Genomic DNA, 27,057 nt, shown 5'->3' with positions numbered 1-27,057 from the left:
TGGCCTTTGGGAGGGTACGTATGAAATGAACACTCTACAACACTGTTGTTTGAAAAATGATTTTGTTTTTTGGAAAAGCAAGACAAAAGAACTCTTTCATGGACTTTAATTGTTTTTCTCAAAGGTGTCTAAAAACAGAGTTCAAGAGAGAGAAAACAATTTGAGCTTTGCTGATTATTGTTTTCAAAACATGGAACATCCCGTCCTTTAAATGTATACATACTTATATTGTTACAGAATGAAATATACAATATTTTGTAATAATAAGGGTTGGCAGAGGAGAATCTGAGCTGAACTATAGTTTGCAAGTTGACAAGAATGTCAAGTCTAGTGATAAAATCCTCCCAAAGGACGTTACACTGTAGAACAGGTTACAGTAAAACATCCCTGTTTCTCTTTTACAGCTAGAACCTCTTTAAGAGTTCTTTCTTTTTCTTCTCTCGATCTTCTTCTCTTACTAGATGTCCCTTCCCTCCCTTTCAGCAACCACATCCCCACCTTGTCTTCCTTTCTCTTCTCGTCTTCTCTCTCTTCTTCTATCCTTTCCCTCTCTCATCTTATGCAGAGGAAGTTCCCATGGGATGGTGTTTTCATGTAACTCGCCAACAAGCAGAGCACAAAAGGCAAAGAGTCCTGAATGTCCTGCTAAACTGTGTGTGCTTTTCCCTCTCTCTGCTTTTCTTTCACTCTATCTTTCTCTGTTGCTCTCATTACCTATTGTTTCACACAGGAGGCTGTTAGCTCTGCACATTCTTCGCCACTTTTCTAAACAGTTTGTTTTTTGTTCAGTGAAGGAGCGGGCCTTGCTTAAAACTTCATTTTAATTCCCATTTTGGCATAATTAAGTGGGGATTTGCACACTTAACACATACAGTACAGTAATATTTCACTGCTTTTGTGTTAGAGTTATGTCTTAACGAAAGTATTTCCCTTAGCAAGGTGGAAACTCACAATCCGGAATATGTTTGTATCAGATAGTACAGAGTACAGACAAAGTGTTGTCTTTTCCTGGTTTTAAAGGCTACATTACAGTAAAGTGATGTCATTTTCTGAACTTACCAGACTGTTCTATCTGTTCTTTTATTTGCTTGTATCCACTAAGTAATTTATATCCAAGTAATGGATGATTATTTACTCAAAATCTCATTGTGTAAATATGTTGTGAAAGCCCAACTAATCAAACCTATAACATCTCTGCAATTTCAATATTGATGTATTGGTTAAAAAATATTGTGATACTTGATTTTTGTCATATCGCCCAGCTCTAGCCTGGAGTCACTTTAAAGCATACAAATCTTTTCCCTTCTTTCCATGACTTTCCATGTTCCAGGGGCACGATTCTTACTGAGCCAGGACCTGTCCTTCATCCCGGTCTCCTTGAATTTGCCATTAGATTATCATAAGGTCAAGGGCTATAGGCAAGACCCAAAACAGCAATGGCCCATTATTTCTTAAAGAAATTGATTATTGATTGTGAACATCAACAGAACTGATTGAAGATAGAGAGTGAAATATGGACGGAGGGAGAGAAAGAGCCAGAGAGAGACTGAGGGCTCAATAAAGAATGATTGAAGCATGTCACACAGCAGGCGTGAACGTACTGGCTGGACAGGAATCGAAACAGAGGGACCATAATTTATCTACAGTGCATCCCCAGTGGAACTGACAGATTACTTTTGCTGCTGCTTCTATCCCTTTCTTCCTTATTTCCAGAGATTACATTTTTTTTACAACTCCATTACAGTTTTTTTATTGCTAAATGACAGTGGGCACAACTGAAGCCACATGTGCAAAACTCAAACTACGGTCTGCATTGCCAACAGTCACCTGAGCTAAACAGTTCACATCTCCTGCAAAACTCATTCCAGGCAACATATCTCTTAACACACGTCTCAAAACAGGCTCAGTGCAGGCAAACACTATGAGCTATCCTCATCTAGATAAAACACACTGTCTCTCACTCAGAACGCACAGAGTAAAAACACTAGCGTCAAACACCAATACAGAAATTACAAACTTTTCATCTGTACAGTTTGAGTCACTGCAGACTACTCCAAAATTTCTTTACAGAAAATAATTAGATTTTAAAATATACCACTTTTATGTAAGGTAAAGAAGAAGGAATAAAAATCTGCAGTTTGCTTCAAAATAGTATTTTGTCTCTAGTAATTTATGGAATTACTGGGAAAAAAAACTAAAGGTGCATACCAGTAACAAAGAATAGTGTGACTAATTCTGCCTCTCTCCAGCATCATGCAGAAAGTGTTCTTCGTCACAGTGGATGTCTGCATCCTCTCTAAATACTAATGAATGTGGTGTTTCCATTACTTTCACCTCCATTACTTTCTGAAAAACCGTAAGAACACAGTTTTACTATAGTAAAGATAAAGTGTTTTTTTACTTTTTTTTTTTTTTTTAGCTGTGTATGTAACCTCAGACATCTTACCTGGACATATTGGTATCTTTGTTTCTCTGAAACGGTACAGTGTATAACTCTTTCATTCTTATTTGGGGTTTGTGTAAAAAAGGCTTTCTGAGCTTTCTCTATATAAATACCGTATATGTTCACTAACTAGTCTAAAACAAGACACCTGCTTAGTCTTTCAGGTGAAACTGCAATCAGCAGTGTTTGATAGGCACCAGACTGTAATCTATTCTGTTTTGAATGTGTGGTTAACAGTTGTGACAGCAGTGAACATAGTGCTGTAAAATCCATAGTGTTGTGCAAGTTGTGGTTGAAGTCATGAGATAAGTGTTTAGAGTTTTGAAAACTGTGTTCAAGCAATGAAAAACAAACTATGAGTTTGGTCCACGTGTACTGCTGCTGTGCAGACTGTAGTTACTTTTGCTCGTGTGACTCCCGTTGTGCCCGTTGTCGTTGAGCAATCGAAAAAAACTGTAACTGCTTAACTTTATTTTTTATTTTTTCTCCCTTTATTGTTATTATCCTTCCCTTCTTGCAGTCAGTGTTACTATTCAGCACCAAAGTTGATATGTTTGTGTATGTGTAGTATAAGTAACTGTATCTGCTTTTTTGGTCGTTTTGTATGTGTGCTTGCATGCATTGTGGGATGTAAATGTACTGTATATTACTGTGTGTGTGTGTGTGTGTGTGTGTGTGTGTGTGTGTGTGTGTGTGTGTGTGAGAGATAGGTCTAAGTTCCTGCAGTGTTGACAGGTCTCTTGCATGTCCCAGCCACTCTAGACAAACCAAGGTTGGGTTTAATCTTATAATGGCTGAGAGAAGGCCTCCTTAAAGCATATCACAATGCATTGACCAAAAGACTCATGCATTATTCAGAGTTCCATTTTTTCATATCACACAACCTCAGCAATGCACAGTGCACACACACACACAGGCTCATTTGTACTAATGTTGAAATGTGTGTAAAGTGCACACACACTCACTGCTGGCTCTCTGCAGGCCCTACGACCTTAAACAGCATTTTGTTGTAGTTCAAATAATTGCTATGTATCTCTGTTTTGATTTAATTAGTACACATGAGGTAATTGAGGTATCCCTTTGGTCAAAACTGCATTCCAAATTTCTGTATGTATATGTTTAGCCTTTCTGATATCCTGTAGATCATAGAAACAAGATTTGTGTCCTCTTGTGTTATCTCACACTGAAATACACTCTCCATCACGCGGTGCCCGATACACTAATTACAGCCAGATTAAATATTCATTAACAGAGCTATTAGTAAAATAATCTGATGGATTTGAACAATGAAGAGGACGACAGACTCAAGTGTTCAGCAGACACTGATTTATTCTGGAATCAGAGCTATTTTTATTGCTGTTTCCTTTCTTTAATATGTATTAACGTCACCATTTAACTGGGAATCACATGGGCCTTTCTCAGACTCCATTCCCCTTTAGAAATAAACACATTCAACTACTGTTATATATACGACATGTCTTTATGATACAATTATTATTTGTGAACTATAGTTTTGCCAAAATAGTTATAATGCTGAATTGTATGAGTATATGCTAAATTGAATGTAGTATGCATGTGTGCCCTTGACTTGGCATGAGAATAATGATTAGGCTAAACTACATGTTCACACATACAAACTGACACACACACACACACACACACACCGGCTCAGTTGCAGTAGGGTTTGTGTACCTAGCCCCTGTGTGTCTTGCCTTCCCCTAATTGGCTCCTTTGCAGCAGAGCCCCGCCATTGAGACTCAGGGTGTGTCTCTCACTAGCTTCCTTCCATCCTCCTTTTCCTCTTCTGCCTCACCTCCACACTTTACCCTTTACCCTAACCACCACTTTTCAGAGCGCCTTGGTGTGTTCTTTGCCCCTCATCTACTTTCCTAGAGCACACTGAGGCCAGCAGTGTAATCCAAACCAAAATCAAATTATTTGCGAAGGCCTTTCAGCTGTTTGAAAACAGTGGAGGTGTTTTCCTTTAATGACAGCAGCATATATACATAGCTTGCAATGGAATCAGAAACAACTCACATTAATAGCAAATATAGTGCAAATATAGTGTGACACTTTAATGTGGTTACAAACCTGCCGTTTGGCCTTTGTGAACACACCAACATTTAGTTTTTTGTCATGCCACCTATGAAATGTTATTACGTTTCAATCACACTTGATTTTATAATGATTAAAGTGAGGATAAATATTATATAAATGTAAATAATAAATAATTGAAAATATTTGTGATTCATCTCCTTTTCTTTCTTTCTGATTTTGTTTGTCTTTTTTGAGGTGTGTATTATTTTTTGGTTGTGATGCTTTGTCACTGACTGGAGGCCATAGTTTAGGCACCTTTTACTAAACTCCAAATTACTGATGATCTAACAGGAATAAAATCTGATTCTTAGTTTTGAACCAGAGATATTAGTTGTGGATCTGTGTACTGCAGATACAGACGGTTGTTTTTGGTTTAGTATTTGGAATATTGTCCTGTTTCAAGACACAGCTTAGCTGTATTTGGCCTGAGGGGACACTTATAAACACATGAATATGTCCCGACCCAGACACAAAGAGATGACACCATACATAAACACACACACTAACTCACACACACATGGTATTCACGCACACACAAATGGATATATGTGGAAAGACAGACACAAACACAGACAGTGTGGACATAAGCAAGACTGTGCAAGGTGTTTTATGCATGCATAAATACACTAATCCATGCATGAACGCGCACACACACACACACACACACACACACACACACACACACACACACACACACACACACACACACACAAACACACACAAACACACACACACACTTCTACTCACCTTAATTAGCCCACCAAGCATCACTTAAGAAGCCTTTGAGACAGAGAGAGTGTGAGATAGACATGGAGGAGAAGGGGGGGGAGTTCAGAGATATACAGAAAAAGGAAAGCGATGGAGTCTTAGAGAGAAGGAGGAGATCGGGAAGAGAGAAGAGAGGGGGGCAGAAGGCATGACGAGGAGAGAGAATGAAAGCTCCCCGTGTATTTCTGGGGGTAATTACAGATGCAGATTTGCGTTGCCACTTGCAACATGGCTGAATTCATTTCCATCTTAGCTCTGCCCTTCCCCGGTGCCCCTGGGGAGGTAGAGACGGTGTGTGTGTGTGTGTGTGTGTGTGTGTGTGTGTGTGTGTGTGAGAGAGTGTTGAAGGAGGCAAATCTGGGAATCTGCATAACAAGCTAGGAAAGGAAGGAGAAAAAGGGAAGAAGAGTATGAGAAAGCGAAAGAATGCTCTGAGGAGAGAGTGTATGTGTTTGTGTGTGTGTGTGTGTTTACATGTCATTCTTACACCTGATTTAAAGGAACAAGCTAGACATTCAATTATTAAGGACTTTTATGTCACTACACAGTTGTGTAAAATGTGTACGTTTAATGATTTCCAAAATAACTAAACCAAATATGATACAGTCATGACACAGATTATCAGCACAAAATTACACACATGGGCTTGAATTTGCTTGTGCTCCTAGCTTTTAACCATCAAACTTGGTGGAAGTGATTAGGTCAGCAGATAAAGACATGAAAGTACATTATGGTTAGTTGTGAGCTATACACAGTAGGTGCCAACAATAAAATCTGTGCCACAAAGTTTCATCAGTCACAGGAAAATATTTGAAAGTCAATTTAATCCATCTCTGTGTGATTGATAGCTCAACCAAAATATTTGAATTACACTCCTGCAGTAAACCCCCACCCTAACCCTGCAGTCCCCTGCAGATTAAAACAGAAGAAAATTATTTTACTAGTATTTTCTGAGTCAGTCATTACTTTCAAAGGAAATACAGTAGTGTCCCCTGATTTCCTTAACTAGCTATTACATATTTAACTTCTTATTAATAGATGATTAAAGACACCTTGTTCTTTTAAGGTTTACTTTCTCCCCCATAGATTTAAACATGCTTTAAATAATTACCTAAAGAAATCTGATGTTTTAATTAATATGAGAACAGAAAGCTATAGAAACCTGACACACTGCTTTCCAGTTTAGCTGTGTTTACATTGTGAGAGAAAACAGGTGTTAGATGCCACAGCACACTATGGTGTGTTTACCACAGACTTGTCCTTCAGTCAGCAGAAGATTGATGGAGAGCCACGCTCCCACAGAGCACTGGTGTTAATGTAGTGACAGCATATGGCCACAAGGGGCTTACTGAGCACAGCGTTGGCTGTGTGTGTGTGTGTGTGTGTGTGTGTGCAAGTGTGTGAGAGAGACAGTGAGAGAAATAGAAGGAAAGGCACAAAAAGTGAAAAGTGAAAGGCACTAAGACTGACGCCAAGAGATAGAAAGAGACAGCAAATAGAAATAGACCGCTAATGTGCATGTCAGTCAAAACTAACATGCATTCTTGTTAAACCTTTTCGGTGTGTGTGTGTGCGTGTGTGAGTGAATGATGAGGTGTGCATGTGCTTGTGGGTTCACGTTGCTCATTTTCTCCGTAAAAAGAGAGAAAGGGAGAGGCTATTACTGAATCTAAGTTTTTTTATCCCTTTGTGCAACGTAACACACATAAGGATACACACATACACATGCACACACACATCCTTTCCTGTAAGACCACCTGGCTTCCCGCTGCCAGTGCGCCAGCCAGCTCAGCAGCCAGAGACTTGGCCCGATTAATTATCTTCCTGCTAATTGAATGTATCGGGGACTCTACAGGGATGGGTCATTAAACTGAAGCAGCGTATGTTTGTCTCCACTGTTTATCTATCCGTAGCTAAAAGATACATCAGACACACACTGCACACAGGCACAAGCACACACAGACTTACACACACACATATGCAAGGATACCAATATCTACACTTCTGCATAACACATAAATGATGCTCATGCACACAAACACTCACTAACTTTGTCACTCAAACACATATACAGGCAAAGAATACACACAGGCACAATTCATTTTGATTAATAAATTCTTGGTGGTCTTTCCATTACAGGTCAACACAGTGTGGGCCAGATGGATAGACCTAGAGCTGCAACTATTCTAATAATGCATTTATCAGTCAATTAATCTTTTGAATTAATCAATGTATTGGGGGGGGTTTCAGTCAAACATACCTTGTTCCAGCTTCCCAGTTGTGAGAATTTGCACTTTTTCTTTGCCCAATGGAATGGACAAAACAAGCAATTTGAAGAATTGCTTGGCTTTACAAAATTGCAACAAGCTTTTTCTCTGAATCATCAGCATCTTATTTGAGAATGAGAATGCAACCCTGGAAAGTGGCTGTCAATTTACGTGATATTGTTCCACCAGATGATTCTTTGACATATAGTTAAAGCAGTAGATCACAAACATATCAGGGATGTAACTCTAGTATATATTTTTTAAATTAGACAACTTATGCTATGTTAATTGCTATTGCTAAACCCAGGTCTGACAAATTTAGTTTAATGCTGTTGCTTGAGTCAATAATTTCCTGATGATAATTTTTTAACAATATGTTTGCATGTACTAGTTGCCATGCATGCTCTGCAAGCTTGTACAGCCAACTCAATGGCTCTCAGAAAGGACAAGATTATAGTGAACCATCAAGAAATGATATTATTGCTCTTTATTAGCGGTGTAACGGACCATAATTGATTTGTGGGCCGTACAGATCAACACTCACGGTTCGGAATGCATGTGAACGCAGATCAATTGCAGTTTAAAAATAATATTAGTCTGTGTGAAATGCATTTTTATTGTCGCTGTTACTTAAAGTAAGCGGAGGAATCTCTCTAAATGGTTGCCGTGATTAAATTCAGAAGAAGTAATTTTCATTTTACCGCGCATTTTATAATCCGGTTCTTATATGGCATTGGTGCCTTAACAAGCAGTATCCAACACGGATTCCACGGCCTCATTTTTGGTGCCACTTAAATATCTGCGCTGCTCTCTGATGCTCCAAAATCGACGTTACAGGCAACAGAAGCATCGCTGCATGCAACGTTAGTAAACAGTAACGTTACACTTGGCATTGGGTAACATTAGCCTACTGTTAGCTAGTAGCTGGTTTATACACAGTTAAAATGCTGTAAAATGTGTCTGTATTGCACTGCAGAGCATTCCAACGCCGGGACGTAGCCTAAAACAGTTTGCCGCTAAACTAGCACTTGGTCACAGCAGTTGCCAACCACGTGGTGTATTCAGTTACTGTAAAATACCCTTTTATCATCAGTTTTTGTTGTTTAACCGCAATTTAGTGGGGAAAGAAGTAATTATTGTTGGAAGTTAATGTTATTATGTTAATGTTATTTTTTTTTTTCATCCGATCAAAAGCGTTGTCCGATTTGAACTGTGAGTTTTGTGATTTGGTACACCCCTACTCTTTATACTAATTTCCAGTGTGACATCTGCTCTCCCCCTCTAATGAAGAAGTGACATTGGTACAAACACTATAAGACCTTACACAAATGTGCACACACTCACAGACCACGTGCTGAGGCCTTATGGAAGTCTTATTAATAGAGTTTATATAGAGTGTAATTAATGCAAAGCACTTTAGGTGTGACACGCAAGCCCTCCGTTTCGGAATAAAGCCTACATTGTTTCAGTGCTAACGAGAGGGCTCTCCGGGGAAGTGGCTTTCTTCTTCCTGTCTTCTCCCCCTGTCTTTGTCTTTATCACCTCCTTCATGATATTGGTGTCATGTAATCCTTGATACTGTGTCGGTAAGGAAATGCCATCCTTGACAAGGGAGTATAATGTTGATACACTCTTGGTGGATGGGATAGATTTCTTAAAAAAAGGCCTAATGTTGAAAGGATAAACTGATTAATTCATTATAAAAAATAAGTGTTAGTTGCTGTCCTTTAATGTGTCTTCCATCTACATCTACTATGTTAAATAATATTAACATTTTCAACTTCTCTACAGTTAGTGTCAAGCCTTGTTTTTGCTCGTCTTTCCCAAACAGTGACCCAATACTATTTCAATGTATTTGTATTTTGTGACCTGAGCAGGGTATTCAACCATATATATATATATATATATATATATATATATATATATATATATATATATATATATATATATATATATATATGAGGCCCATTGTTGGCTGGTAAAGGCTGACGGCCGACACAGAGGCCCATTCCTCCCACATGCCTGCACACACATAATGGCCATTTCACAGCTCGTCTGGGGGTAATGGAGCCTGGCTGGGCCTGCGGAGATGGATCACCCCCAGATGGGGAAGAAATGTGTGATCTGGCAGGATTGACGAGGACTTGAGGTACTTTTAGAAGACCTGGGTGACTAAAGTTACCGTCCAAACGTACCCTTCCATACATCCATACATACATACACCCTTCCTCATAGGTCTGCATTTTCTGTTAGTAACATGGACTGTGGGAAGGTAGATGGTGGGGCAATGATTTGGAAGGTGATCTTATGGTTACAGGGTTTGGATGAATGCGAGATGGATAGGGTATGTGATTTGTCTTATTGTGCATCCAAGTCTGGGTCTCTGTATGCATATGTCCATCTCTGTGCACTTGTATGTGTCTCTTATTTTGCTCAAACCTGTGTGTTTATGTGTTCAAGTAGAAAAGAACACAAAATACATAGCTAAACCGTTATTGACCTGGAGCAATCACTCTAATCACCTCACCCAGGCTCACAAAATTACCTGAATTCATCCGCGAACCCTCACTCTTCTCCTTCAAACTCAACACAACCAAAACACAACATGACTGTGCTGGTATTTCGACTGGCTGACGTTATAAATGGCGTGAGGTGGATAATGTCAATACTCTGTGATTGGGCCTAGCCTGCTGAGTCGCTAAAGGTCAGGGAGGAGCACATTGCTGATTGTTTTCCAAAGACAGCCCAATGAAGTTTGTCTGATAGGGGTCATTTAGTTTAAGACATACTCAGAGCTCAAGTTATCCGTCTGTGTCACTGATGCTCCCTCTTCTAACAGTGCTACTTAGGTGAAAATGAATAATTTGAGTCCTATCCTTATGATCAATTTATTTCAAACTTTTTGGGATTTGCAATTATTTAATTAGTGTATATCATTATCAGAATTGAAAGCAAATGATTACAGTGCCTTTTAACTGATGGATGTACAGGCATCATACTGTTCCCTTGTCAAATTAATGGATTAATATCATAAAGGCAATAATATCTTGCACTGGTGTGCCAATACCTTACTTTGCAAGTGAGCATGAGTTCTGTCATGGAAAGACACTGTCATGTTGTAAGGTCTGTTTGGTAAAGTGTATGTGTTGATCAATCAAGTGTAACACTGCTGGTCATTGTAGTTTTAGATAGTCATACGTGATGCCAGTCTTTGTTGCATCCGCCCAACATCTTTCCTATTAGTGCAACATTGTGTTGACTCTTGAACATGGAAAGAAAGAAACAACATTCCTAATTCTCTACAAAGTAGAAATGTGGAAGTAAACTTTATGCGCTTCCAAACCACAGTGATGATAATGGACCATCTCCTATTGCATTTATCTTTTCAGGTTGTCAGACAACTCGCCCTCCAGTGCAGATTTAGTACACCATTGATTCATATGAAATGGAGATTCACTCTATTTAAATTGAGTTTTTTATACTACAATAAGCACAAACGCTTTCAAGGCTTGAAATTAAAAGGCTATTCTTTGGTTGAAAATGTAACCAGAACTAAAAAAAAAAGTTTATTTAAAAACTACAAAAAAGTTAACAAAGCATCTTTATAATAGAATTGATAGAACTGCAGCTTCACGTTCTGCCCTACAGAAAATGCCATGACCAGTTAGCCCTCCAAATATAAGAAAACTAGTTCTATCCCCAGTTTTTTTTAAATTTTACAAAATAAACTGAATTGTGCAATTAGATGATTAGTTTGTTGCCATGGAAAAATGTCTGTCTTGGCTATCACATTACATCCCATCCTCTTACAACCTTTAAAAGTGCTTTAATCTCAGCTGTCTTAATGTCCATTTAAACACATAGACCACTCCAAACACGTGTATGCATGTATTATCATCTGCTAACCGAGCCTTTTTCGTTTACAAGATGTAAATGTGGGTATTTGGTATCCTATCCACCCACGTCATTTGGTGTGTGTGTGTGTGTGTGTGTGTGTGTGTGTGTGTGTGTGTGTGTGTGTCTGTGCAATGTGTGCACATTTGCGTTCACGACACCCCTCGTCTCAGTGTCTCTTCAAAGGCATTGAGTGGTGCCCTTTGTGGCCCCCGCTCCCTCCCTTTTCACTCTCCCTCCTTTTGTCTTAGTGTTTCATATTTAATAGAGCTGGCTCAGAAACAGAGCAAGGATAGGTACCTGAGGCTGAGGGTGAAGGCCTACTGATGCCTGGGTGAAGTGTCTCTTCTCTCTCTGTCTCTGTCTGCATCTCTCTCTCGACCATGGTCCTTTCAAGCGAATCTATGAGCAGCAGATCAAAGGGATTCACAATGATGTCCCCCTATTCTGTTGGGATGGCACAGTCGTTGAGGACCCCCCCCCCCCCCCCCCCCCCCCAATCTCTATGTGCACACACTTGCCCGCTTTCAAACAGGTGTCTTGACTGATAAGTATGGAGAGGCAAAGGTAGATGGAACAAATGGTGTGCGGATCCTCTCTTTTGCCTTCATCTCTGTTCGTCCTTCCTCTCCATGGTCTTTAGTCCACTCCCTCACTCCCTCTCTCTCATTTTGTAATAGAATTAAGGGAACTACTTCTTTAGTTCAGTTCATTTCAAAGATAGGAGCTTTTTCAACTAAGCTTGGAAAAGAAAATTCAGCCTTCCCATGTTTCCCTATCCCTGATGCTTTGCTTTTTCCACTTACAGTAAGGTGATGAGAGCCCATTGGCATCTGTCAAACTATCTGGCTGATTTTATAGCCGGCTTTCAATCACCTGCCTTGTAAAGAACAAGTACACATGTTCCCTATTGATCATCAATCAATGATCAATTAAGCAAGCCATTTGTCCAATTAGAGCAAAGGATCCATCCAGACCATGGCTTATTTAGCTGTTTGAATGGAAGGGAGCGGAGGGAATGGATATGATTGCATAATTGATCAGGACCAGGTCTTTAAACACTTAACTTGTCCAAGTCAAATTGTGTGGCCATTCAGGTTAATATGTAGGAAATCTGTTGCTTAAAACAGAAACCAAGTGGGTTTTTATAGGTTTTAAATCACTAGGCTATTTTTTGCTGGATTTTTGCTGTATCTGTTGACTGATGGGGCTGCCTGTTAGTTTCTAGGTCTGATGGATCAACATCTGGCCCATCTCTTAGAGCTGCAAAACGTATGTTAATATATCAGTTGCAAATTGATGTTACATTAGATTTCACTTTTCCTTTAGGGCTTTAACCTCTTCAACATTGCTATCATGTGTAAAACTAATCTCCTTAACAAAGTCATTGCATTCAAACGTGTCGTTACGATTTGTCTTTATGGTTCTTGAGATGCAGTGGAAACCCAAACATGATAGGACATTTAGTTCCTGGGGTTCCTTACTCCCCCCTCTCTCCCCCCACAGGTCTCACTACAGAGGGGGCGCTATTTCACCATCTTCACCCAACTATTTGAACCTCAAACCCTCCGAACCCTGTTCCTTCTCCTCCTCCTGCCACTTCTTTTGGTGGAGAGAGATTGTTTATTTGGGTCAAATAGTCAGTCATCTCAGGGAAAAGAAGAGGGGGTGTCTTCCACCACGGCCATCCTTTTTTCCCAAATCCTCACCCTCCTTCTCTTTCTTTTCCACTTTTTTTCCACCCTCAGCCCCTCCATTTTGGTTTTCAGCCATTTAACCAGTCAGCAACAATCAGAGCTGACAGAGCGATGGGAAACAATCGAGGTGGGGTCAGCGGAGGGGTGACCTCAGAGGGCTGGGGGGTAGGGGTTCGAAGGGAGGCCCTGGCAAAAAAACGCCACCCCAGTGCAGTGTCCCGCCTGGCTCTTTGTTGCAGACGGACAGTGAGAAAATGGGGACACTTTAGCTCTCCTCTGCATCCACCTCTCTCCAACAACCCCTCCACTCTCTTTTCCTTCCCTATTACCTTCTCATTTGCTCCCCTCCCACTCTTTTATTGTCCCTCTTTGTGCTATCACCCAGAGAGGGGGAACAGAGGGGGCAGAGAAGTGATAAAGTGAGTGACGGGCCACTTTTCCTCCCATTTTTTTCATCTTCCTTTTCTCTCTCCGACAGTGTCTGTAACTGCGTGACACTCTGGTTTCTGATTGACAGGGGGGCGTGGAGGTTTATGTGTGTGTGTGCATGTGTTCAGGAGGGGTGCAAAGTGACCGTGTGTCTCTGTGCATTTCTGTCTGGATGCTTTGTGTGTGTGTGTGTGTGTGTGTGTGTGTGGGGGGGGGGGGGGGGTTGATGGTAGGATGGGAGAGTCGAGGGGAGGAAGTGTGAGGGTGAAGAGAGAAGGGGGTGGGTCATCCACTCTTTCTCTCACCCTCTCCGTGACAGTTTGGAGGTTTCACACTAAGCTGCCCCAGCATTTGTTTTGTCTGCAAGCCTCAGCCAGGTTCCCACGTGAAAGTGCGCTCTCACTGTCCTCTTGCGCATCTGACCGTTGGCCACCACAGCAGTCAGAACCAGAGCTGAGACGAACATATACAGACACTGACAGCTGGGCCCAGGTCTGCAGACACAGGGCGTATAGCACCTCAGAGGGACTCCCTCTGGTTCCCATGCTATTGGCCCACTTGGTGACCTCATGAGTTTGTTTACTTGAGTCTGAAGGACTAATTACACGTCATGCCATGTTGTGGCTACAGCTTAATCACAAATTAAGTCTATTTTTGAAACATGTTGTGCTGTTGAAATTGTCCCACATTTAAAAAAAAAAAAAACAATGTCTAAATCTAATGTCTAATATCTTGAAATGCTTTTATCTAGGTAATGCATCATCTTCAAATGTTTATTTTAATAGGGAAAAGCCCATACTGCAGTAATACATTTCTTAAGGTAACACATTTTTTTTTTAAATTACAGACAGTCTCACAGGTTAGTGTAATGTCAGGCTATTGTTGGAGTAATGTCTGGCAATTTGTTAAATACATCACAGTCATTGTATGCTTATTATTGCTTTATCTAGTGGAAAATGTCAAACTTGGTTGAGATCATTCTCTCCAAATATCAAACTAATACATTGATACGCATAATTGGAGGTCATTGGTTGGCAATTAAAACAGTATGCCTGTACTCACTATGCTCATCACAAATTGATGATAATTTAATAATTTTGCCACTGGTGTCATATATGGATGATTGATTAGAGATGGAGAGAAAGGGGGGAGAGAAATGGGTGTAGGCGAGTCGAAAGGAGGCAGAGTGGGAGGAAAATGAATGGAGAGCGAGGGATGAATTAGTAACGGGACGGAGGGAGAACGAGAGGGAAGAAAGGAGAAGGGGGGAGGGAAAGAGGGAGCGCATTCCTGGGTGATTCAGCACGGTAGACCAGTGTGAGGGAGGGATAGCGAGTGGATGGACAGAGGGTGGGATGGAGGAGAAAGGAGGAGGGGTGACAGGGCTCCCCTCTAGCAAGTGCTGCGACAGGGACAGATGGCGTCCCTTGGCGGACAGAGTGAGTCCCAGTTTTCACCTGCGGCCCCATGGGAAAAATCCGCCTTCCTTACACATGCAGCCATACAAGAGGCCCTGGAATGCTAGTGCAACACTACAGCAAGATGAAGGATGCACTCCGAGGAGGAGGGGTGAGGGGAAGGAAGGAGACGGGAAGCACAGAAGCGGGTCAAGGGAACAGCGACGTGTGATAGTCTGAGAAAACTTTAAGGGAGGAAATACGCAGAGGAGGGAAAAAGCATGGAGGATTAGGAGATTGTGGAAAGTAGAAATTGAAAGAAGGTAAAAAGGAGGCAGTAAAAAATCAATAAGGACAATGTTTGAAGAAAAGAAAGCAGCAGGGAAGCCTTCACACTGTGAAAACTATTTGACAGATACTTTCCGACAGACAGTGCAACACCCATTCAGATGCCTCTCGTTCTCTCCCCCTTTCCTTCCCTCCCTCCTCGGCCGTCATCTCCTTTCTCCCTGCCTCGTTTTCTTTCTCCTTCTTGCCCCATCTCTCCCTCTCTCTCACTCCCTGACTGTTGGGTGATACAGATGGTGCTTTTGAGGACTGTGAATGGGGTCAGGCCGGGTCGGGAGGGGAGGGGGGTGCAAGGGAGGACCAGACAATAATGTAACGATTCGGCCGGCCCCCCAGACCAGCAGGGCCGTGGAGGAGAGTGAAAGTAAACAATGGTCCGTCGCTGAGGGGGTCAGTGGGAGGGGAGAGGGGAAAGGGGGATGCAGGAGGGAGAGGGGGGGGTCAGTCTCCCAGGGTCTTGACGCAAGCCGCTGTTGGGAGGGTGCCGAAATGTGTGTGTGTGTGGATGTACGTGCACACAGGTTGGCTGCAGAGGTCACAAAGTAGCAGCACTCCAGTACTGGCATGTGGTCTGCATTTTGCAAGTCTGTTTTAGAAATTCATTACTGCACTAATCCTTTAGCCTACTGCTTTTTTCTTGGCTATAAGTTGTGTCTAAAGCTGCAAAGATTAATTGATTAGTTGTCAACTATTAATTTAATCACCAACAATTTTTATAATCGATTTATTGCTTTGAGTCCTTTTTTATGAAAAAAAATCACAGCTTCTTAAATGTGAACATGTTCTGGTTTCTTCACTCCTCTAAGACAGTAAACTGAATATATTTGAGTTGTGGACAAAGCCATACATTTGAGGATGTCATTTTTGGCTTTATAAAACCCTGATTAATATATTTCACCATTTTATAGACCAAACAACTAATCATTTATTGAGAAAATAATCGTCAGATTAATTGACAATGGAAATATTCAATAGTTGCAGCCCTAGGTGTGTCTCACTATATTTTCTTTTTAGAGATATTTAACACATTTCCCTCTTCATGCACTGTAGCAACTTAGCAACTAAGGTACGTCAAAATCTATGCCAGCTTAAAGCTTCTGTCCTACTAAAATCTGGAATTTTACAATTCCAGTAACAGAAGACAGACATTTTCGGACAAATACTAATCTTAGGACGTCAATGAACGGTCCTTAGAAACACTGAATAGCTTTACTGAAGGAGTTGGGGGTTAAATACAGCATTGGGGCCTTGCTCAAGGGCAATAGTAAAATTGTCCTTGACTAAGGCTGCAAGGGCAGCAGTTGTTTAGGTGTCTTTTTTTAATAATCTCAACACACGCATGGTTCAAAGTGCAGTACGTTTTCAGGCTCTTTTTTCGTTCTTTTTAGTTTGTGTTGTTTATGATTTCAAACTTGAATAATTGTATACTGACTATCATATCACACTTTCATTTCTCAAGGGTTGGGGACACTGAAAAAATAAATTTAGCTTACATTCAAGATTTCATACAAGAAATTAACCTCCCCTTTCATTAGTTGCAATCAATTCTGAAAACCGTTTTTGTCCATCAGTTTCAGATCATTGTTCTTCAGGATGTATAGGTTACCATCTGTGCCCTGGCAGCATGCGCTGGAGTACAAATGAAGGCGATAGTAGAGTGTGACAGTTGACACATGGCTAAGCAGGCTTAAAGATGCCCCATTGATCTAATTGACTGGAGAGGCAGGAATCAATGGCAGTGATCAGCAGGCCCCTGAACTACAATCATTTGCACAATGCCTTAACTTCTCCAGCTAACCAGATGTTGGTCTTTTTAGCTCTTACTGAAGGCACTGATATGACCCGTGGCATTGCTTGTGAATGAAATGAAAGACATCTTTTGGTATTATGAACACTTTGTTTCATTAAGGGAGTGTTCCTTAAGGGAGTGTTCCTTTTGTTAATTTGTTTAATTCAGTTACCATAACTTTGATGCACAAGCTCGGTTTATTTATAAAGTTTAACACTACAATCAATTCAAGAATCTTGTTGTCCATAAAAATATGTTTAAGCCTAAAACTTCACAAGTGACCTGGTTTACATTAGCCCTTTACATGGTAACCTCCATCACCTCAGTCTTGTGTTTGATGAATGTAAGATGTTCAGTGGATCTTTGAGTCCCAAATTATGGGAAATTTTTTTTGCATCAGAATGTCTGACTCAACTGTTTCTGTCGACAGACTACACAGCCCAGCTAGCTTTTCTCTTGTGGTTTTCCCTACACTTCTACATCTGTGGCTTTTGATTGACAGCTGCTGAGAAGTGGAAAGGGACCTTCGGTGCATGGATGAGAAGGCAGGCTGCAGGGGTCGAGTCCCCGGGCCCCTGGGGCTTGCCTCCTCCTCCACCTCCATTCCAGGCTAAGGGGCCCTGGCAGGGGCTGAGAGATGCTGATCGGAAGCCTTTATTGTCTGTAAAGCCCTTGCATGTCACAGCTAAAAGTCAAATAGTGTTGTGACACGTTGTGGGAAGTATAAGTGACCAACAGACACATATAAATGTCCTCTGGCAAGTCCACAAATATACTCCACTGATACACCAATGTGCAGCACATTTGCATTCGACACAAGTAGCAGGGCATTCACACTCAGATAAACATGCACGCATGCACACACACACACACACATACACACGCACATACGCACACACACACGCTACAAACACACACACGATACAAACCACACTATAACTGCCACTCTAAATCTGTCCCTTAGCTCAAACAAAGCTGTCTGCAGAAAAAGGATGATTGCTGGAGAATGAGTGGACTGAGTGTGTGTGTGTGTGTGTGTGTGTGTGTGTGGTTGGATTTATCCAGATGACTACAATACATAGCCCACTAGTCATGTATTTAACCGATCCTTGTATAGTGAATTGTTTTTAGTGTTTGCCGTTTAGTAACATGGTTAGAGGAAGAATTAGGGGAATTCAGGGTTAATGGCTATTGATTAAAGTGTTTTTCAGTTGGTATTCATGTAGACTAACAAACACACATGCACGGTAGTGTAAGGAAGCTGTAACATTTGTGTTTGTTTTGGTGGCAATATTGTGAATGTAAAGAGAAAACAGTAAATACAGACTCCACTTGAAAATGTAGGAAAGAGCTACACCATGCCGTTTTATTCTTGGTGCTTGCTTTTATTATGACATAAGTGTTAACGACTATTGTCTATTACTTACAAAGGTCATGCTGGCATTTCTGTTATCCTGAGCCAAGGTTTTTATCATAATGCATTGACAATAGCAGGCAATTCTAGGTTTTTAAATAGACAGTATGGTATAGGCCATCCACAACTTTAAATTCAGAATCCTAACACACCAACATTAAAATAAAAGTCTTCAAAGTAACTAAATCTGAGCTATTTATTGAAACACAAGCCTTTTTGTCCTTGAAGAGTTCAGTGAAAAATTGAAGGGTGGAAGTAAACATGATTTAACATAATTCTGATATTAATTTCTCATTAAATAAAACCTGTCTGGCCACAATACAACACCAATTCCCTGCAACACAATTAAAAAATTCTTGATGAACTTTACATTTATTACTTTCCTTTTTTCAGTCTTAAAACTGGCTATAGAAAACAGTGTTGTCCCTTAAGAGGTGTAATCTTGTATCAGTGGGGCCCAGATTTGTGTATGAATATTGCAGGAAGGTGGTTACATTGCAGCTGAGGCAGCAGTACAGAATCTTTTGCACACCCAGTTAATCTCAGGAGGAAATAACAAGGGGACTTTTCACCACCTGGGAAACAACTGAATAAAAGCCGTTACTTCAACTACTTCTGGATGCATCCGAGTCAGATAGATCCTCATTAATGGATGAAGATCCGAGGAGGCTAGCAATCATCTACACAAAGCCAACTTAAACTACATATGCGTTATGATATGTAACACACTTTAGTTCTTGCATAAAAAGCATTAATAGCTCAAAAGCTATAAACTAAACATACATTAATTTTGTACACTAGCACACGGTCTGCGACGAAACAATGATCATTTTGTTACTTTGGTTTTATTTATGTTATTTTGTTTCTTTTTATTTCTGGTCTCTGCTTTTGCTGGCACAGCAATTTCACGTTTGCATTGTAGATAACTTTCAAAGCTCATATTACAGATAGTACCCCAAATGGAGCATAATGTAGTCAAACACTGTAAGAATTTGCATCAGTTAAGATCTAAACATTTTCAAATGTTATTATTCTGCATTATGACTATTATCATCATGCAAGGAAGGTCCCAACTGTGTCCCTACTTCAGACAAAGTGGTGAGATGTGTTTTATTGTGTAGTAAACAAATGAACAGTTTCATCACTGTTTGTAAAAGACAATGACAATATACTCCACTCATTCGCAGATTCATGACATATTGAGATTGATCAGCCAAGCCAGCAACTGCAGCCTTGTAGCGGAGACAGCGTTGTGTGTGCATGTGTTATGGACACCTGCTGGGCAAAGGAGTGGAAATTGTCAGTCTACAAGACCCATTTAAAGGAAGAAACATGGAGAACATGTAATCATAAGTTTTAGGACAAGTAGAGGTTATCAAATTTGATTAGAGTGATAGATGGCAACACATACTGTAACAATAATGAAACCAGTCAGATCTGTGAATGAAGGGTCTTGATATGTGAAGGGCAAGTAATCTCTTATCACACAGTTTTATTCAACCAAGTAGACAGCCAGATAGGATGATGGGTAACAAAACCACGCAGGTGCACATTTCTCCTCAAGCAATGGAATCAGGAAAAATGTCACACACTAGAATGGAAGAGGTTGCATTTCCTAAAGCCGTTTTGAGAAACAATCTCCTATAAATTGATGCCATCTTTAGCTACAGACTCTCAAGGGCTAACAATACAGCTCAGGCAGTGTTTGGCATTCTTTCAGCCAGATGCCAGGCCAGTAAAATGGAACCTGAGAAGGCTGACTCATCAGCTGTTTAAAAACAAGCGTTGAATTATTAAGAGACGTGGCGCAACAGTGATTTTTTTCAAAGCAGAGCAATTAAATCAATTCAATTCAATCGTATGTATAGTATCAATACATAACAAGAGTTATCTCAGGACACTTTACAGATAGAGTAGGTCTAGACCACACTCAATAATTTCGACAACCCCAAAGGTTCTAGTGTTTCCCTCCAGAGCAAGCAAGAAGTGCAGCAGCTTAGGGCAGTTAGGGCTAATCAGAGGCATGGCCATGGAGGACAGGACAATTCCAAGCAATTATGACTTTTTGCAAAGATCAAAGTGTAAAAAATTAATGTTGCTATGTTATCGTAGGTTAGGTGCTAGACTATTTCTTTGCCAGATTCTATAGCCTTCTGAGGTCTCCGCTGGTTGCCTGGCAACCTCCCAGTGAAAACAAGACTCCAAAAAGTCAGTGCACCTGGGTAATAAATAGTCCAGCACAAAACCCCCTGTAAAACCACAATATAGCGTTTATACACTTGTTTTTTTTTTAGGGATGAAACAAAAAAAGTAATGTGTCAATTAGTGAGATTTAATGTCTTGATAGACGTATTTTATCACAGCCAGGCTAGCTGTTTCCCCATTCCCAGTCTTTATGCTAAGCTAAACACTCCAGCTCCTTTTGGTATCATCATATTTATGGTAGAGACAGAGTGGTATCATCTCATATAACTCTTGAGAAGGCAAGTAAGCATTTTCAAAATGTTAAACTATCCCTTTAATTAAAACTATAGAAAAGTTCATTTCAACGTAGCTTGAGGCTTGACCATCCGTCTATCCTCTAGTACCTAACTTTAATGCAGTTTTAGAAGTGAAAAATGGGATTATCTTATTTGATGCAAACATTTATAGCCATGCGGTTGAAATTGAATTAGCATAAAATTGAATTAGCATAAAATTGGCATTTCTTTATTTATTCACGGAACTTCAACAGTTGTTTTTGACCAATAGCAGCATTTCAATGACTGTTAACTCTGAGAGAGAGAAAAAGCAATCCAAAGCAACAGTGTGGAGACTGTTGTGTGTGTGTGTGCTATTTATTTTTTCATGGCATTCCTTACTCAGTCACTCACTCACTCACTCACTCACTCACTCACTCACTCACTCACTCACTCACTCACTCACTCGAAACACTGTGTGCTAACAATAGGTGTTACAGCATAGTTTAAAGTTCCACTGCAGCTTCTGTAGCCTTAACACACTACATTTTTCATGACCCTGAAATGCAATGTTTGAAAGCAATCTAAGCAATATGTTTGCATGATTTTATCTGACAAAACTTGACAAACATGAGTTATCAAACTGCTGTGAGGCTTTGTCTTAGTCAAAGCTCACATGCAACATGTGGATAAAAAAAAACGGGGAACCAAGGTGCGTAGCAGTCTGTATATCCTCAGGCAACTTCTTCATCCCCCAGTTGAATCACTATGGCAGCCATAAGAGCCTTCTGAACACCCAGCTCCGTCAAAAGGATGTACTTGAGTATTTCACAATATGGTCTTTTTGGGGCCTTTGCCTGGCAACAAAGTTGTGAGATGGAATCCCACATAGAGAAAACTCTACGGATAGATCCTACTCATTTTTCACCTCTCTAGGAAACCACAAGGCTCATAGACAGAGTGAACGCAGTTATGTGCTTGTGTGTGCATATAAGAAGGTAGATTTATTAATAACAAAATGTGTGTGTGTCTACAGTACGTGATGGGGGATTGGTCTGTATGACAAGCAAATGTGTGTGTCTATTCCTGTGCGTGTGTAAGCTGTGGTAGACATGTAGGAGATGTGAGAAGGTAGAGGTGCAGACGGAGGACACGTGGGAGAAAGAGGGAAGCGACAGTGAGAGAGAGAGTTTTTTTTTAATGGGGCACAGCAGAGACCGGGCCCTGGCCCTAATTGATCTCTGGGTAATGCAGAGGGCCCAGCCTCGGGGGTCACTGGAGGGGTCATTAGGATGCAAATATAACAGTGTGTTCCTCCTGAACACACTAGACAGACACATTGACAAAAGAGGGAGTGATAGTAAGAAGAGTGACAGGGGAAACAGAGGAATGGAGTCTGTCTGTCATTCACCTTCTGATCTTTGTTATTGTCCTCCTTATTGCCTTTTGCTTGCTGTATAATATAGTGTAAGCTTTTTTGTGGTCCTTAAATGCTGCTACCTTGGTCAGATCTCACTTAGAGATTCTTGCTCACACCAAACCACAAAGATATATTTTATTCAAAAAAAATACACATTGACTGGCAGGTGGGGTCCAAGGATAATGGGAATTGCAAATGGCATTACAAGTGGATATTCCGGTTGCTGATATACTGCCATGGTCTTGTTGCATTTTGACTTAACACATTTTTGAGATGTTGGATCAATAAAACTTGTATGGAGGAAGTATTTGATTGCTTAGGCTCCATGCCCTAAAATTAATTGGCTGCCAGCTAAATGATTTGAAGTATCAAAATCTCAAGTAATGTTTATTCACCAGTGTTCAGAGATGCTGCGTGCCAGACAAGGTGTAGTTATTTTGTCATATTCGGTTAGAAATGAAATGGGATAGCAGGCAGATGTTTTATAATAGTTTATTGCTCATATGCTCATATCTGACTCCAAACCTTTTTTTATTATGCGGGTGCCTACTTTCAGAAATACATTATGGAATTTTAATCAACAAGTATAGAGTGGGCAACCGGGTTTTTAAAATAAATACTGTACGTACAATTTTGGAATCTAAGTTCAAACATTGGCGACTGATATTTTTTATTTATGTTTTATTTTATTTATTTATTTTTTACTAAAAAGACAGTCAAGTCCTTTCACCCGCCTGTTGTACACATGTCTCTCATCGTTTGTCTTTTTTCACGTCTCCATTTTTTTTTAGACAAAAGCTGAGGATATCCGTGGCAGGGGTTGGGGGCTGGAGGCCAACAAGAGTGGGGATCGCTTTTTCATTCTCCCCTAATTGACGTGAACACTTCTTTTGACCCTAATTAGCGCTCTGTAATCTTGCATTTGCATATCACAAAGGCAACCGCATCTGCATATTTGTAAACGAGATGGGCCCTGCATCTGCATGCATTCCCTTGTTTCCTCGCCTTTCTCCCCCCCCCCCCCCCCCCCCCCCCCCCCCCCCCCCCCCCCCCTTTCTCTCTCACCGTCTCTCTCCCTTTCACTTGGGTACAATGCCAGAAAGTGGCAGCAACAACAGGGCAACATGCAGACAGGGACAAGAGGCATGCACTGGTTGCTTGGCACGCGCCTGGCACAGGCTCTGACAAGGAGAAATTGAGGCAAAAGAAAGGGAAAGCTAGTTTGAAAGAGTTTGTGGGTAGAGGGAGTATGAGAAAACACAGGAAAATGTTTGCATAACGGGTGAGCGAGTAAGAAACAGTAAATTTAGGCAGAGTGATGATGGGGAGAAAAGTGAGAGATAGACAATTGTGATAAAGGGGGAGGATAAAGCTGTAGCACCTTACATGCAAATCACTGGCTTGGTGTGTAGGCTATCATGTGCCCATCAGTATTTTGAGATTAAAGTTTTTTCTTTTTCTCAACATCTTTGCCTGGCCAACATGGATCTGTTCTTCTGGGACCTCTTCTCATCTTTGTTCTTAATCTACTTCCTCTCTGTACTTTCACTCCCTCAAAGAAAAAGAGGTGCAACAAAAAAACCAATCTGAAAAAGATGAAGTGCTCACAGACTGGTATTCACAATATCTGTTATCATCTTCATTTCTCCTCTTTCTTTTCCCTGCTCTTTAAAAAAGGCTCCATCATTATTGGGAGTCTTCTTGTGTAGCCGTTTGCTTTGCAAAATTCATTATTGGGAATCACTACCACTTGGTTGTAGCTATTGACGTCTTGGAAAATGGCCGTATGAAATTAGCCGCCTGTCTTTTGTTCTCCTTTGATTTCTGGGATGAATTCAGTGCTTTTTTCAAATGCACTATTGCATTGTCATACACCATTGTCATACACCATTGTCATTGTGGTAATCAAAATGTCCGCATCCCAAGGTGACATCAAGGGACTCTTGCAGAAACTACTCAACAACATTCGACCCACAGTCTAATTCTTAAAATGTTGACAAATGTTTTTCAGTGAGATCCCTCCTTTATATTTGCCAGTAACACATTAAGATTTCCCCTCCCAACAATTTTTTGAGTCATAATAGAGGCTGGTATCGGTGTCCCTACAGGTATACTGACATCTCTTTCTCAATCTCCCTCTCTCCCTCTGACCGCTCTCCTCCTCCCCTTGTCAGTCCTGACCCTAGCGACGCAGCGCTCTATTACTATGGTAATGGGGGCTAATTGAATGGCCGAGGTGTAATGGAGAAGACAACACAGCCTACATTATGATAAGGAGCCTAGACAATAGCCCCACGTCCAGGGTCACCACTTGCCAATAAGGTGGGCTTAAAGGGGGATAGATGTCCTTCTTGCCCCTCCAACCCCCCCCATCCTCATCATCACTCCTTGTGTTCGTTGCTGGCTGTCTTTCATTCCTTCGCACCCTTTTTTTTTACTCCTGAGGTTCCTGCATGTGCAAGGCTTTGAAACTTAACCCCAGTGCTTATCATTCAGGATTGCTATGGAGTTGTTTTGCAAGGTCAAGGTGTAGGCACAAATGTAGTGTGTGGGTAGTTTCTACAGGAGAAATGTGTTTTAGTGTTGTTTCATGGTGGGTGGGGAGGTGGATATCCGCTCACGCAGGTATGATGAAAAATGAAATGGGGACGAATAGTTGTATTCCATGCCGGCTGCCGCGAGGCTGGGAAGTGAGCGGGCATTCATTTGCTCTCATTCTACGGTTCCTCTAATGTATTCAACAGGGAAAGGTACTCCGTCAAACGTGAAAACGAGGGGGTTCGCTTGCATTTCATTTTTTTTGCATACGTGAGATCATCTCCTGATTGCAGTGTTTTGGGACAATGTAGTTGTAAATGCTGCACTTCAACCATTTTGACGCTTTAAATATTCACATGGAATATCAACACCAGACATGGCAGCGATGAAAGCATTGAAATAAGCAAGCACTTTTTGAAGGGGAGGAATGAAAGAAGCATAAAATGCTGTGGTGAACCTTTACTTTTGAAATGGATTTGATTTAGCAAGCAATTAGATCACCATTTAAATTACATTTTCGTTTGGTGATGGTCAACCATCTCTGGAAGTTGATCAATGGTAATGTTGGTTCTTAAACAGCTTCCATTATGGTTTGCTCTGGTAAAGGAGAATAATACTCTTTTTACAACAAGGAGAGGTGTTTTTGTGAGGTGGACCCAAATTCACTTACTGAATAACATTAAAGAGGGAACATGGAAGGGAGAAAGTACTACTCCCTTTGATTTTGTTTATGCTGTGGAAATTGCATCACCTTTGCAATTAGCCTTGTGCAGTGTGTGAGTCTGTGTTTATGTGTACTTAAACAGATAAAAGAATATGGTGAGAGATCAGAGAAGAGGTTGTTTAAGTGTTGTGTTGAGTGTTGTTACACGCAACCGCTACCTAGCCAATACTTTCTGTTTTCCTTTATTTTCATCGGATAACAAACTTTCTCCACCATCACCGCCGTCATTTCTCGTCATTCATGAACTCCACATATGTTTAATTTCTGCATTAAAGCAGCTTGAACTATAAAGATAGACAGACAGACAGACAGACAGACAGACATCCTGAGGGAAATTTGAATTCCAGTAGCTTAGACAACCAACAAACATACACACACACACAAACACACACACATACACACACACACACAAACATACACACACACTTACGTACATAGAAATCACTTACAGAAATGTAAAGAGGTTAAAATTTGTGAGGTAATTAAATAGGTCTGGTATGGACTGACCATGTGATGCAATGACCATGTGTAAATGGTATATTCTTAACCGGTGCTGTCATGTTCAAGGAATCCGAGGCAACCCACAAACCATAAGTTAATCATGAGTTTATCACACAGAAAATCATAAAGAAGCCTATCACTGTCTCGAATCCTCCTCACACATTAAGTAGGAAATTCAGCTGCAAAACCAGGTTCATGTTAGAAAATTCGGGCTGTTTTTGCACTTGGAATGTTAGAGGTTACCAGCTGTTTTCAGTTTGGTCTTTTAGTTCCGTTTTCACCAGATTAGCTTAAATTCTACCCCACAGCAATCACGTTTGGCTGCGGATTTTTACTCATGTTTACTCATGTCAACACAAATGTGTGCAGTGTCATTGTTGCCAGCTGCCATATCACCCATATTTCTCATCATTTAACACACTTGTGGTCCTCAAATAATTTTTTACAGTCAGTCACAGTCATAGTTAATAATAGTGAACTTTAATGGCAATTTTTTAAGTGTTCTTATGAATGTCTAATCTTCCTGGGATTGCATTTTTGTACTGACCACAAGCATACACATCAACCACATGCCTTTTCCTTTAGTACTCAGCCTCACTGACTGAATTACTGCCTGACTGTTTACTCTTCTCTTGACTCCTCTTCTTCTCGACCCACTCCTCATTTCGCCTCCTCCCTTCTCACCCCCTCAACGCCCTCTGCCAGTATGCCTCTCACCTTTAGCCACCCTCCACACTTTGTTGATGTGAAACTCCCCGACCTGAGAGACCTGCCGGCTATGCATAAAACATGTCCTACACCGCTTGCGCTGCTACTCAGGGCTAACCACATTTTCCTTTACCATTTATACAAAGTGGTATCTTCTTTGCCTT

At 40.8% G+C, this 27,057-nt stretch overlaps 1 long non-coding RNA gene across 1 annotated transcript; it reads right to left on the bottom strand.

Annotated features, from left to right (window-relative positions):
• Positions 1 to 2,096: 2,096 nt before the first annotated feature.
• Positions 2,097 to 13,899, bottom strand: LOC117946656. Its single transcript, XR_004657071.1, has 3 exons — positions 13,889 to 13,899; positions 4,265 to 4,270; positions 2,097 to 2,472 (listed from the first exon to the last, which is right to left on the bottom strand). It is a non-coding gene; the product is annotated as an uncharacterized LOC117946656 (long non-coding RNA).
• Between the last annotated feature and the right edge of the window lie 13,158 nt (positions 13,900 to 27,057).

This window comes from Etheostoma cragini, chromosome 6, assembly GCF_013103735.1.
Source record: "Etheostoma cragini isolate CJK2018 chromosome 6, CSU_Ecrag_1.0, whole genome shotgun sequence".
NCBI classification, from domain to species: domain Eukaryota; kingdom Metazoa; phylum Chordata; class Actinopteri; order Perciformes; family Percidae; genus Etheostoma; species Etheostoma cragini.
Note: the sequence above shows the minus strand (reverse complement) of the source record. Positions and strands in the feature narration are given on the sequence as shown.